This window comes from Pleurodeles waltl, chromosome 6 (assembly GCF_031143425.1).
Source record: "Pleurodeles waltl isolate 20211129_DDA chromosome 6, aPleWal1.hap1.20221129, whole genome shotgun sequence".
Lineage (NCBI taxonomy): Eukaryota > Metazoa > Chordata > Amphibia > Caudata > Salamandridae > Pleurodeles > Pleurodeles waltl.
In genome coordinates this window covers 1,090,021,433-1,090,036,101 of record NC_090445.1, presented here as the reverse complement: position 1 = coordinate 1,090,036,101, position 14,669 = coordinate 1,090,021,433, and positions in this window count along the sequence as shown.

The window sequence follows — 14,669 nt, the reverse complement described above, 5'->3', positions numbered from 1 at the left end:
CTGTAAATGGATTGAAGATGCCCGAGATGACTTCAGGATTACATTGCCTCAGTATTCCGTGTTCCCACATTTAGCTGCAGCAGCCGCGTTTTTAAGATGAGGGCTGTGGGCACCGGCACCTTTTTATTTACAAATTAAGCACTGGTACTGTGCATACAATAGCTGATCTAAAAACGCATGCCATGTCCGCTCTAAACACAGCCAGTGTAAGCAGTGCTCGCACTGGAAAACTCACACTGCATAAAATAAATGCACGACCAGAAATACAAATAGCATTTAAAATAGATTAAAAGTAGCCCAGTGCATGCAACATCTGCAAAGAAAAACATGTAATCACAATATCTGTGAGGTGGTGCCTAGGTGCCAGTGGGTGGTAAATTCTGCCACGCGTCAGTTGATGGAGTTTTTGCCGATTTCCATGATCTATGTGGGGCGCAGAGTGTCAAAACTCTGCAAACTCCGCTACTGACACAGAGTTTACCACCCACTCGTAACTATGAGACCATATAGTTAAAACATGATTGATTGGTGCAGTTGTGGTTTAAGAAGGAGCCTACTGCATTACACACAAAGGGACAATCTAATTGCTGAAGAAAGATCAGTGCCACTCTACACTTGCTAAACTTGAACTTTTGAAGCACAGGTAATAGGAAACGTTTAGAGAATGAGAGATAAAATTTGCAAAAATCCAGAGGGACTGGGGAGATGTTTCATCACACTAGCATATACATATATCGAAGGGAACAAACTGTCCTCTGGGAAACATAACAACCACCTGATAGAGATTAGTCTAAATCGGGTCAACAACATCTGTTCTGATGTACCCAAAATCAAATGCAGATAAGGAGTCATCCCCTGCATAGTCTGTAGAAAGCAGTATTCTCTAACAGTGGATTTCATTAGGTCCTTACCTCCCTTTGTGTCCTTCTATGGGACAAGAAACATTCCCTGACACACACTTTGTTCTTTTTGCAGATATCCGATGTTTTGTCAAAAATATGTGGATGGCCTAAAATTGAAGTTGTCTCCCTAATGTATCTAAGCCAGGAAAGACATTCTGTAATAACTGCGATTTAAACCAGCCTCCTCATTTTGCCAGATCAAACACCAGAAGAAGAATGGGGCGAGATTAATCAATCTCCAACATACTCCAGACCCAGTTCCTAACAGACAGCAAAATGCGATGTGGAAAAATGGACCCCCAATACACACTGGCAAACTCTGTTTTCATCCATTTGAATAATGCCCACATCCATATAGCCCCACATCCTCGAGCCATAGGTCAGAATGGGAAGACTCCTCCTCCTTTCAATCTCTAATATAGGGGCTATGGGCTCTTTCTCTATTGATGAGGTTAGAGAAAAGAATGAGCCAACTGCTTTTCCTGTTCCCAACACATGCAACCCAATTGCATGTGCTGTCAAACATCAAACCAAGATACGTGAATTGGTTCACTTTCTCAATTACACTTCCACTGCTACTCACACATCGTGTTTTACTGTTTTTATGGCCTCAAACCATAACAAACGTTTAAAAAAAAATATTTTCCAGATATTATTTTTTCATGTATGCAACAAAAGTGGAGATTAAGATCTTTAGACCATTGGATTTCCTGGCAAGTAACACAACATTATCTACCTATGGGAGTGCTCGTATAGGTTATTTGTTAACCAGTGGAGCATCCGCCCCCCGCATTCAACAATTCATTTTCAAGGTACTTTACATACAGCAAAAATAAAATAGATGCCAACACACACTCCTGTCAAACTCCCCAATTAACGGGGAGGGAAGATGAACATTCTCTACCGTCCCCACACCTAACTGATGCAGAGAGATCCCAATGAAGATGTCACAAACAGGACACCAAGTCCACCTCAAGTGCCATGAAAGTTGAAATATCTCAGAATTTGGATCTACCTACACAGTAAAAGGCACTAGTTAAGTCCATAGATACCAACTGGATTGAACTACTCTTGGGAAACTTATATTTGGACACAAGGAGGTGAAGATTTAAACTTTGTTTATAGTGCCAAGGCCCTTTCTAAAACCATACTGAACAGGGGGAGGAGAATATTCTTCTCCATAGATCAAAGAATCAAATGGTCCAGTGTGATTCTTCCATTAGTGACAGAATCAAATAGTGAAATTGGGCTATAGCACTTAGGGTCTTGTGTATTTCACTTTTTAAAAACGGACACAATAATGAATTTGCACCGGGAGGATGGGACACCAACCTTACAAGCAGGATTTATAACATTTGTAAGCAGGGTGGAGGACAAAACCCTGGATTCTCTTTAGATAAGTCTATAAGGATCCCATCAGGTCCAGGTTCCTATTTTGAGGGACTATTAAGAATGGCCTCAAAGGACCTCATCTGAAGAAAATTGAATGTTCAAAATTTGCATGCAGCTGACATTTTCTCTCTGTTGATTGGAGGCATTAGAACAATAAATTCTACTTAAATGGTCTATCTAACTATGGGGGCTGATATGAATGCTCACTTTATCAGGCAACAATCCTGGAACAAGGCAGATGCATACTGCCTTCCAGAAAGCCTGAGGGTCCTTAGCCTGGCAAGCATCCATGAAGGTTTCCCATTTTGTATCCTTCAAGTCAGCCTTTCACTTCTTCGGTGCCAAGATGCAAGCCTCTCTAAAGCACCAATTGCTTCCTGGTCCCTAGGAGAGAGCTTCAATTCCCCCCTTCATCTAGTATTTGCAATTCTGCAAGCCTTATCAAACCAAGATTTATTGTGACTCATTCAATTGTCTTTGGGCGTTTTGAGCATATCTAGTATATAAGAAGTTAATTCTGCTAAACTTCTAAATGGTAGATTGGGTCCAAGCTCCTCTGATATACAGGAATTAATCAACCCTCACACCCATCTACCATTTTACACATTATGGTCTTAATGTTTGTAGAATACCAGATTAAGTTGCGCCCTGCATCTTTTGCGAGTATTGACTGCCTAAAACTGACATTGTACTTAAGTCTATTAACATGGACTTTTATAGATAGCCTTAGTGGATTATGGTCGCTGTATATAATTGGTAGGACATCCCTTTCTAGGACAAGAGAGTGCATTCTTCTAGAAATAATGCTGTTGTCGATTATAGAGCCAGGACCCCTTCCCAAATACGTTGGGATAATAGATTTCAAAACATTTTATGCCAAAGAAGTGTATAGCACCTGTAGCTTCATTATTTTGTGGCCAATGTCAACTTTAAACCAGGTTGCCAGACTCCCTTTAGCCCGGCCTGCGAGGGGGAGGGGGGATGCTGGGAAATTGAAACGTGTACCCATCAATAAATACTTCATCCAACGCCTAAGTTTCTTGCAAGAGTACAATATCATAACTGTTAAAAAGAACACACCAGTCTTCAATCAACAATTTGGAGGATAATCCTGTAATATTCCAGCATAATAGTCTCAACTTTACATCAGGATGATGCGGATGTTTTAGCACCTGGTCCATACACAGTGCCGGAAAGGCAGGGGAAATATAATCAAGAATCTCATTTTCCCCATCAGGTAAACATAGTGCGTTGGTATACTGGAAAAACCCAGAATTCATATTTGGTGCCCAGTGGATATACAAAGCTATCTGTCATTTCAAGTGGAGGGAGAGCAATCATACACCCAGAATGCATATTGGCTATTTCCACAGAGTCAAAAGAGACAAGAGTACAATCCTGCCCCCTCCACTTCATCAGCCATTGTCCTCTAGTCCAGATAACCCCATAAATCTATTCCCAGTTAGAGGCTGATCTGCATAATGCAATGATTGAAGGGAGGTAAGTTTAGCAGCATGCAAAGGAATAGTATATGCCAAATGCCTATTAAAAAAAATTGTAAGATTTTTTTCATACCAGAACTTACTTCATCTGGCCTAGCTTGCACTAAGCTTTCTCTAGCAACCAAATGCTGGTGAAAATGTACAATTATATAGTCTCCGTCAAAGATCCTGGGTAAGGGGACAGGTTCAAGTTACAGCTCACGTTTGTGTTAAACCAATGAGTTACCGTTTTTTCAATTCAAACATGGATTCTGTCGTTCCAGGGGCAGGACTGGGTGCATTGGCATGCATTACCACATACGGGTGCGAGGCTAGTAGGATATTAATCACAGGGAGGGGTACTATACAGATCTGGTCTCTAGCTGAAACTGAATGTCTACACTCTTGAGGCAGAATCATAGTACTGCTTCCCCTCTGACTGATGGAGTTGGAAAGGGGCCCTGAAAGTTCAGAAGATCTCTGCTCATTTCGACTTAAATGAACTTCCCTTTCATTAGGCTGAGGGTCTGTGTTAGTTTGAGTTTAAGTTGTTACTCTATGAAGCAGCTTTGTTGGACGTGACCCACACCCCTCACCATTTTTATTCAGGCATTTCTCAATTGCAGACGATCATAGAAAGGACGATATTTTGAAATAAACAAGTCATTTAGTCTACCACTTATGCTGTCCCAAATAGCAATATCGGTGAAAAATGGACTGAGTACCATGCTACAAGGATTGTGTCAACGGGCTTTTTAGGCATTTTCGGTTCAACAATTTTAGAGCCATCCTTCCATTTGGACCATCCACTGTAGTAAAACTTACTCCAGAACAAACATGGTCATCAATCAAAGAATCACTAAGAGGCTGAGGGGCTGGTGACGGAGGTGGAACAACTTCATCAGCTGAAAGTGAGATCAGGCATTCAGCCAGCTCAGTTTCCTATGAAATAACATCCACAGCCCGGGCTAAGAAGCTATCAATGGTTGTATGGCTGTGGGCTTGTGGTATCATAGGGATGACTTTCTATTTTCCCATTATGCTTTAATAATGTTATCGGGAAATGGCCAAAAACAAAATCAGGCACAGTTTCCCACTCAATATGCAATAGTATCGAAGAGTCCCAGGGATGAAGCTCCTCCTAGTGTAAAACCACCAGAACAAAACAGAAAAAAAGAGGGGGAAACATAAATCCCGTGCATACAACAATACTCAAGTACCTTGAGAGGTTGCTGGGTGGCTGTAAAGGAGCAGAAGGTGCCAAGATGGGTTGCCCAGACTCTGCCTAGCAGAGAAGGGCGTGTCTCATGCCGTCGAACACTTTCTACACTTTAACTCAAGGCCCATATTTATACTTTTTTAGGACCGCATTTGCGCCGTTTTTTGACGCAAAAGCAGAGCAAACTTACAAAACACAATTGTATTTTGGTGGTTTGCGTTGCTTTTGCGTAAAAAAAACGAAGCAAATGCGGCGCTATAAAAATATAAATATGGGCCTCAGTATAAACAGTCCCTCCGCCTGGGCTCGCCCATTATTACTAGGGATTGCAGCCCCCCTCCTTCAAGGCAGTAAATGGAATGGGGAGGGGAAAGATGACTTCTGGTAGTCAAACAGGCAAACATTCAAGAAAGCAGTGATTACAAGAAAAATCTGGGGGTCATAGTCAAGGTTGCAACATGTCCAATAGGGCTTACCCTAAAGAAGAACAAGCAGGGATCCGTGTGTGGAGCCAAGAGGGTGGCCCTGCCCTGCCTCATCCTGGCACTGACAGGCACAGGAAGGGCCCTCCCCTGGCTCGGGCTTTGCCCAGGCAAGACCTTCACGCATTCCGTACAGCAGGAGATGACGAGGTGCTTTAAAGCAATAACCGCTGGAGAAATGCGGGTTGTGGACCCTCCTCCTCTAGGCTGAGGATTCCTGGGACTTTGAGCCCCTACCAGAGTCTCTGCAGAAACAACAGTGGCCCTCAACAAAGAGAACGTCCAGCCAGCAAATCAATTATGTAGAATGCAGTAAAATAAAGCCAGAGTTTCCCGACTTGTGCACTAACTGCCCACCTGGTATGGCATGAGTGCGATTGTGGAGCTATGAGTGTGATTGTTGAATTAACCTTTATAGGAATGAGCTCACATCATGGTCCAGTGAGCGACCTACATTTAGATACATAGACATCATCATGAGTAAATATTCATTGTGCCTCTATCCTGGCAAGCTTAGTTTAGCAGATTCTCCATGTGAGCCCCGAACTAGGAGACTTGACGAGTACTCCAGCTGAGTGACAACTGTGGAGGTTTGTTTACATGTTCCTCTGTCACACCACGGAAAATGCAATCCCCCATGCAAAAATACTGTTTTGTACAACCCCAAGACCCTCATCCCCAAGACCCTCCAGGAAACTCTGTGACATATATTCTCGTTGAGGTAGTACCTAAAATATACCCTCTATTACTCACATGCTGCATGACATAAAAACCTACAAGTGAGGTAAGTTTGCTTCTCTCAATCACGACCGGGGCGTCTCCTCCCTTCCTTTGCACATCTAATGATGTGGCTTATACCTGCTTGCGAGTGATAGCACAATAAACTATAACTTGCCAACAAGTATTCATGAGCAGATTTAAGGTCAATTCCTCAGAAGTCCCAGTAAGGCCCATCTAATAAATGGGATGCACTATGAATTCCTGAAGGAAAACCATAAGGTTGATGGCATTGGCTTTGCGACATAGGGCCTGATTTAGACATATCCTGTCCCCTGAATTACTAGTGATAGTGGATATAATGCACTTGTAATATGGTGGATGGGGTATACATTATGTTTGGGATGGAGTAACTCATCTGCCAAATTTTATTCAGGCCATTGTCTAAAAGCCGGTACTAGAGCTTTGGCAGTAGAATTAGGATCCCAATTGGAGCTCTAGGCTCCGCCACCTGAGTTAGTAGCCATATTGTGGTGACTTGCAGCATGTCATCCATTCATGGCAAACTGGAGGAGTCAAAGAATCCAAAATGGCGACTCTTCTCCCTCACCCAGTTCATAATGATGGATTGTACTGACAACACAAGGAGCCTTAGGAAATCTGACTTCCAGTGTCTCGACCAGGACTTGTCCGAGTTCATGCATCCACCATTTCCTCCAGAAGGGCCTCTTTGCTTGATCTTGGGCCAACCTGAGGAGGTGTTGCCTGTCCCCTGCCAGCCATGTTGAGTTGGGTGAACAAAGACCTAGTATGGCGATGCCCAGTAGTCATTCACTTCTCGGCAACCTGAGAGAATTCAGCTCTCCCTAAAAATCCGCCTTTCACAAAGATTCCTTGTTATGCTTAACTGCCCCTTTTGAATGCTGAAGTCCTCATTAATTATCCAGGAATCACCCTCAAGCATTACTATGTACTTCATCTTTCCTTTATGAACCAGATACAGGCGGTCATTCTGACCCTGGCGGTCGGTGATAAAGCGGCGGCCAACCCGCAAACAGGCCGGCGGTCAAAAAAATGGTATTCTAACTCTGGCGGGAACCGCCAACACAGGCAGCCACATTAACACTCCGACCGCCACGGCGGGACTGACAAAGAGCGCGGCGGTCACCGCCAACAGGCAGGCGGCAGACAATGTACCGCCCACCCTATCACAACTCACCAATCCGCCACCTTTTCTGGGGCGGGAGCGCCGCCGATAAAAACACGGCGGAAACAGATTACGAATGGGAAAACGCTCACCTATACACACTCCACGAGGACGGAGGACAGCATGGAGCCCGAATTACACATCCTACCAGCTATTGTCTACCTGCTCATCTACCAGGAGTACGAACGCCGGCGCAGATGACAACGTTGAGTACTGCACCTATGACACAGGGGAGGGGGGAGGAGAAAAGCTTACGGGCACACACATGCGCCATACACCCACCCCCCCACCACAAATACCTACACCCCAATGCCGAGCAACAAGTCAGAGTGACACCACACAAACCCCCCGGAATAATGCAAAGACACAATTTAAATTTCCGATAAAATATATGTATAAATAGCTCCATTGAAGGAATGGCAAATTTGCCATATAAAAGATACAAAAATAAGGAATGAACATAGTCAACAAGATATCCATAGGCAAAAAGTCCTGCACATTCCGTCAAAGTTCCATAGTCCGTGGGCCAATGTGCACAAACACATGGGCAAAGCCCACACAGGAGACCAGATACCATTGGAGAGAACACTGCAGGGGCATCAGAAGATAAAACTACAGGCACCTCAGGGGGAAGGTAAGGGGGGGCACCTCAGCCACATGAGTCCACGACGCCAGATCCACGAGGGGCCTCCATGCCCACTGTCCCATCCTGGGGGGTGCAAAGCCACAGTCCATCAGATGGATTACCGACTCCACTGTTATTGGAGGAGGCATGGTGCCCCGAGTGCTTCCTGAAGCCCTGAACACAGACACAGAACCGGCACTGTCAATGGGCCAGCGGTGCTTGAGATGAAGGGCCCAGCGGAGCGGTGCTTGACAGGAAGGGCCCAGCGGAGCGGTGCTTGAGATGAAGGGCCCAGCGGAGCGGTGCTTGACAGGAAGGGCCCAGCGGAGCGGTGCTTGAGACGGCGGGGCCCAGCGGAGCGGTGCTTGAGATGAAGGGCCCAGCGGAGCGGTGCTTGACAGGAAGGGCCCAGCAGAGCGGTGCTTGAGACGGCGGGGCCCAGCGGAGCGGTGCTTGAGATGAAGGGCCCAGCGGAGCGGTGCTTGACAGGAAGGTCCCAGCGGAGCGGTGCTTGAGATGAAGGGCCCAGCGGAGCGGTGCTTGACAGGAAGGGCCCAGCGGAGCGGTGCTTGAGACGGCGGGGCCCAGCGTAGCGGTGCTTGAGATGAAGGGCCCAGCGGAGCGGTGCTTGACAGGAAGGGCCCAGCGGAGCGGTGCTTGAGACGGCGGGGCCCAGCGGAGCGGTGCTTGAGATGAAGGGCCCAGCGGAGCGGTGCTTGAGACGGCGGGGCCCAGCGGAGCGGTGCTTGAGATGAAGGGCCCAGCGGAGCGGTGCTTGACAGGAAGGGCCCAGCGGAGCGGTGCTTGAGACGGCGGGGCCCAGCGGAGCGGTGCTTGAGATGAAGGGCCCAGCGGAGAGGTGCTTGAGATGAAGGGCCCAGCGGAGCGGTGCTTGAGACGGCGGGGCCCAGCGGAGCGGTGCTTGAGATGAAGGGCCCAGCGGAGCGGTGCTTGACAGGAAGGGCCCAGCGGAGCGGTGCTTGAGACGGCGGGGCCCGGCGGGGCCCAGCGGAGCGGTGCTTGAGATGAAGGGCCCAGCGGAGCGGTGCTTGACAGGAAGGGCCCAGCGGAGCGGTGCTTGAGACGGTGGGGCCCAGCGGAGCGGTGCTTGAGATGAAGAGCCCAGCGGAGTGGTGCTTGACAGGAAGGGCCCAGCGGAGCGGTGCTTGAGATAGCGGGGCCCTGTTCAGCGGTTCTTGTCCCGGCGGGGCCCGTTCACCGGTTCTTGTCCCGGCGGGGCCTGTTCAGCGGTTCTTGTCCCGGCGGGGCCCTGTTCTGCGGTGCTCCTCCCGGCGGGGCCCTGTTCAGCGGTGCTCCTCCCGGCGGGGCCCTGTTCAGCGGTTCTTGTCCCGGCGGGGCCCTGTACAGCGGTTCTTGTCCCGGCGGGGCCCTGTTCTGCGGTGCTCCTCCCGGTGGGGCCCTGTTCAGCGGTGCTCCTCTCGGCGGGGCCCTGTTCAGCGGTGCTCCTCCCGGCAGGGCCCGTTCAGCGGTTCTTGTCCCGGCGGGGCCCTGTTCTGCGGTGCTCCTCCCGGCGGGGCACTGTTCAGCGGTGCTCCTCCCGGTGGGGCCCTGTTCAGCGGTGCTCCTCCCGGCGGGGCCCGTTCAGCGGTTCTTGTCCCGGCGGGGCACGTTCAGCGGTTCTTGTCCCGGCGGGGCCCGTTCAGCGGTGCTTGTCCTGTGTGTCTAGGGAGCCAGACCTGGGCAAGACTTCCCGCTCATTCACCATCCGAACTTGCGGTCGTGGCGCCCTCCTGTGATGGAGTCCTGGGCCCGTGGGTGTCGTCCGTCACTCCTGGAATGGGGCTGGTGGGGCCCTCCTGGGCAGCTCGCCTGCTGCCTGACTTCTCCGCCCTGCTGCCCTTGCCCTCCTTCGCTGGAGCTCTGTGGCCCTTGCCTCCCTTGGATGATGTGGCAGGTGACGGGGCAAGGCTACTGTCCTTGGTGGCAGCCGTCTCAGGCTTGTCGCGCCGGGCCTCTTTCTTTTTTGTCCTCTTCCCAGGGGGGGGGCTGGATGTCCAATTGCTGCTGGCCGATGTTCCTGCCCTAGGATCTGGTGGACTCCAATAGCCCTGCACTATGGTCACGGTAGATGCAGGGCTGGTGGTGGCTGAGGTGCTTTTTTTGGTCTTACCAGATGGAGGGGGTGGGTCAGTGATTGGAACGAGCTCAAGGTTGGAAAGGAAAAGGACTTGGGGAGGACAGGGACGGGTAGGTGTAGTGGGTTTGGGAGTGGAGGAAGAGGATGTGGTTGTAGGAGAGTCAAGTGTGCTGTCTTTGGGTGCAGGTGCTTGTGACGGAGGCTGTCGTGAGGAGGATGTCTGTTGGGTGGGTGGCTGCCTGCGTTTGTGTGCTTTGGAAGAGGGGGTGACAGACACACTGGGAGAGGACACAGGGGACGTGTAAATGGCAGTGGGGGTGGTGACTGCACGTGTGCGGACTGTAATGGAGGGTGTGCTGGTGATGGAAGTACTGGCTGATGGTGGTGTGCATGCAGGTGTGAGTGGAGACGTCACAGGGAGGGAGGAGGGAGATGAGGAGGTGGGGGACACAGAGGTGGTAGTGACTGTTGGCATGTCTGCATCTGGATGTTGCTTGGGTGAATGCTTGTGGGATCTGTGGTGCTTATGTCTGGATGAGCTGCCCTTGGGTGTAGAGGTGTGTGCAGGCTGGTCTGATGGTGTGGATGGGATAGGCAGAGGAACAGGAGACTGGGACTGGGTTGAGGGAGTCAGAAGAGGGAGGCTGGAGACAGGGACAATGGCTGCCGTCAGTGCTGAGGCCAGAGCGTTGAACGATCGCTGATGGGCAGCCTGACCCGAATGAATGCCCTCCAGGTATGCATTGCTCCGATGCACCTCCCTTTCTACACCCTGGATGGCATTCAAAAGGGTAGACTGCCCAACAATGAGTGTCCTGAGGAGGTCAATGACCTCCTCACTGAGGGCAGCAGGGGTAACTGGGGCAGGGCCTTAGGTGCCTGGGGCAAAGGAGATGCCCGCCTTCCTGGGCGAGCGGGCACGGAGCGAAGGCTGAGGGGCTGCTGTGAGGGCGGGGCTGGTGCGCTGGGTGGCGGCTGTACCTGTTGTGGCGGTGGGCACGGATGTTGCCGCCACCGCTAGGGAGCTCCCTTCCGAGGACGTGTCGGTGTCGCTGACGTCTCCACGGTTCCCCGTTGTGGAGCTCCACTCGCCCTCCGTCTCACTGGTGTACTCAGAGTCTGTTGTATGGCCCTCCGGGGCCATGTGAGATGCAGCTCCCTCGTGCTCCAGTGCCACTTCTCCTCCGCCAGATGATGCTAATGCAAACATGAACAGGAAGACAAAGAAAATGGGGGGGGGGTGGAGAAATGAAGACAGGTTGAGTGCATGCATTGGCAACACCGTTGTCGGAGAGGACAGACACAGAAGCCCCCTGAAGTAGGCCACGCAATGGGGGTACACTACTCAGTTATTGTGACTAGTCCTACGGGTCTATGGACGACAAATGCACACATGGGTGAGGCCGGACCATGGATAGCTGTACTTGGCACCCTACAGAGGTGGGGGGCGGGGGCACAGGGCCGTGTCTAACGGAGGGGCCTAGCCTACAGAATGCGCCCTGGCCTGGAGATAGCCACAGCCCTCCTCCCCCACCCAGACACCTTCACTGCGCGCAAAGATAGCAGAATGTGCTGATACTCACCCCCTTGTGTCTGCTGTGATGTCCTCACGCGCCCATCCAAATCGGGGTAGGCCACCGCCAGGATCTGGGACATCAGGGGGGTCAATTGGCGGCTGGCACCCCTCCTACGTTGGGAGGCCATCCCCAGCAGAGACTCGGCGGTCTTTCTGGTCCCGCGGCGGATGTCCTCCCACCTCTTTCGGCAGTGGGTGCCCCGTCTGTTGTGGACCCCCAGGGCCCGGACGTCCTTGGCGATGGCACGCCAAATGTCGATCTTCTGATGGGCGCTGACCTATGTGACATGTACAGGGTGGTAAAAGAAATCGCATCAGTTTTCTGCCTGGTCAATGTGAGTGGCCCCCCCTCCCCAACCTTGCCATGTGGCACATGCTCTCATCTTTCGTGCGTTGCACTCCTCATTCGCTCCCCTCCCCACCATCTTACATACACCCCACTCAACACAGGCATAGCCCATTCAACGTGCACCCTGTGTACTAACCTGTTGGTCTGGAGGACCGTAGAGTAGCGCATACGGGGGGAGGACCCCATCAACAAGTTCCTCCAATTCTTCGGCAGTGAAGGCAGGGGCCCTTTCCCCATTCGCAGCAGCCATTGTATCTCCCAGACCGAGGTCACAGCAGCACTTGCAGTATAGGTCCTCTCCTGTGGATGATCAGGTCTCGAGTGATTAATCAGATAGAAAATGGCCGTCACGCCCGCGATGGTGCGTACCGCGGCGGTGCGTACCGCGACCGCCGGCGCACATCGTCATTGGCTCCTGAGACCCATAGGGTTCAATGTTAACCAATGCTGCTTTGCGCCGCGGTCTCTGACCGCCTACCGCCACGGTGTGCCACACCAGCGCAGTGACCTCACATCCCACTGTCACACTTCACAGGTCAGGCAGCCGCCATTTCAAGGGCCCACATGGCATGATTTCTACTGCGTCACACAGGCCTAGGCCTTGCATAGCCACTCATACAAGCCGTTCCATGCATAGCGATTTGTGTACTGTTCAAGCTGTGTGAATTAACCTGTGGGTTGCTTGACTCTGTGCTCCATGTTGTCCTTCCTAGGCACCGTCCGCTGGGACTTGCGAGGAGAAGGATGAATCCTCCCGTGTACCGACCGCTGGTGGACCTGTCGACAATGGAAGAACGACATATCATACTTACATACCGGCTTGACAGAGCAACTATACATGAACTATGTGCCCAGCTGGAGCCAGACCTGATGTCCCCCATCCGCCAACCCACGGGGATTCCCCCTCTGGTGCAGGTTCTGTCAGTACTCCATTTTTTGGCAAGTGGGTCTTTTCAGACAACAGTGGCCATGTCATCTGGGATGTCTCAGCCTATGTTTTCTAAGCTTTTGTCCAGAGTGTTGTCTGCCCTGATGAAATACATGCGGAGCTACATTATTTTCCCTGAGGTGGGCGAATTGGCTACAGTGAAGGGTGATTTCTATGCCCTTGAACATATCCCCAACATCATTGGTGCCATTGATGGGACCCATGTGGCTTTGGTTCCCCCCAAAGACAGTGAGCAGGTGTACAGAAACAGAAAAAGTTATCATTCGATGAATGTCCAGGTGGTCTGTTTGGCTGACCAGTACATCTCCCATGTAAATGCCAAGTTCCCTGGGTCAGTGCATGACGCGTATGTCATGCGAAATAGCAGCATCCCTTATGTGATGGAACAGCTACAGAGACACCGTGTGTGGCTAATTGGTGACTCTGGTTACCCCAACCTGTCGTGGCTACTGACCCCAGTGAGGAATCCCCGGACCAGGGCAGAGGAACGGTACAATGAGGCCCATGGGCGATCTAGGAGGATCATAGAAAGGACCTTCGGGGTCCTGAAGGCCAGGTTTAGGTGCCTGCATATGACAGGGGGATCCCTCATGTACTCACCAAAGAAGGTGTGCCAGATCATCGTGGCCTGCTGTATGCTTCACAATCTTGCATTGCGACGCCAGGTGCCTTTTCTGCAGGAGGATGGTCCAGATGGTGGTGTTGTTGCAGCTGTGGAGCCTGTGGAGAGTGAAGAGGAGGAGGACGACGGGGACGACACGGACAACAGGGATACAGTCATACAACAATACTTTCAGTAGCACACAGGTAAGAAACAGCCACCCCAATTTACATTTACTTGAGGCCTCATGCGTCTCCACTGTCTGTGTTTCCCCCCAGTTCCAGTTAACTGATTTGTGACTTTCCCTTCCCTTTTCAGAGCTGTATGACCCACTGCCTGACTTCAGCTTTGTTTGCCCATGGACTAAAGCTTATTGAAATTGGTATGTTGTCATCACAAAGTAACTGGCCATTATTGCACCATTATGTGTAATACATTTGTTAAGAATACAAGCAGACTCCAGTTTTTTTAAGTGGAATAAGTGATTTATTTTAATTGCTACATATAGGTAAATGATTGGGAAGCGGGGATGGGTGGGGGTGGAGTAATGTCCATGGCAGAGTCCAGTTCTCAGTCGCACAGGTGCATTGTCCATATGCCTGTGGAAGGATGGAGCAAGGGCAGTTCAAGGTTGGACAGGGTGACAATGTGGGACAGTGGGATGACATCAGGGGGTATCTTAGGCTGGCGGAGGTCTTGCAATCCTACTCTGTCTTCTTGTGAGATCTCAGGTTCCGCTTGTGGGGTGGTTCTTCTTCTGCAGGAGGTGGGGTTCTGGTGGCCTGTCGTTGTGTGGGGGCCTCCTGTCTACTAGCGCCGGCGGAGGTGGTAGGCTGTTCCTGGCCTGGGCTAGTGACAGGGGCCCTTTGGGGTGCCACATGGTCCCGCAGTGTGGTGACGATCTGGGTAAGGGCCAGGACGATGGTCCCCATTGCGGAACCGATGTTCCTCAGTTCCTCCCTGAACCCCATGTACCGTTCCTCCTGCAGTTCCTGGATCTCCTGGAACCGGGCCAGTACCGTCGCCATCGTCTCCTGGGAGCGGTGGTATGCTCCCATGGTGGTGGAGAGG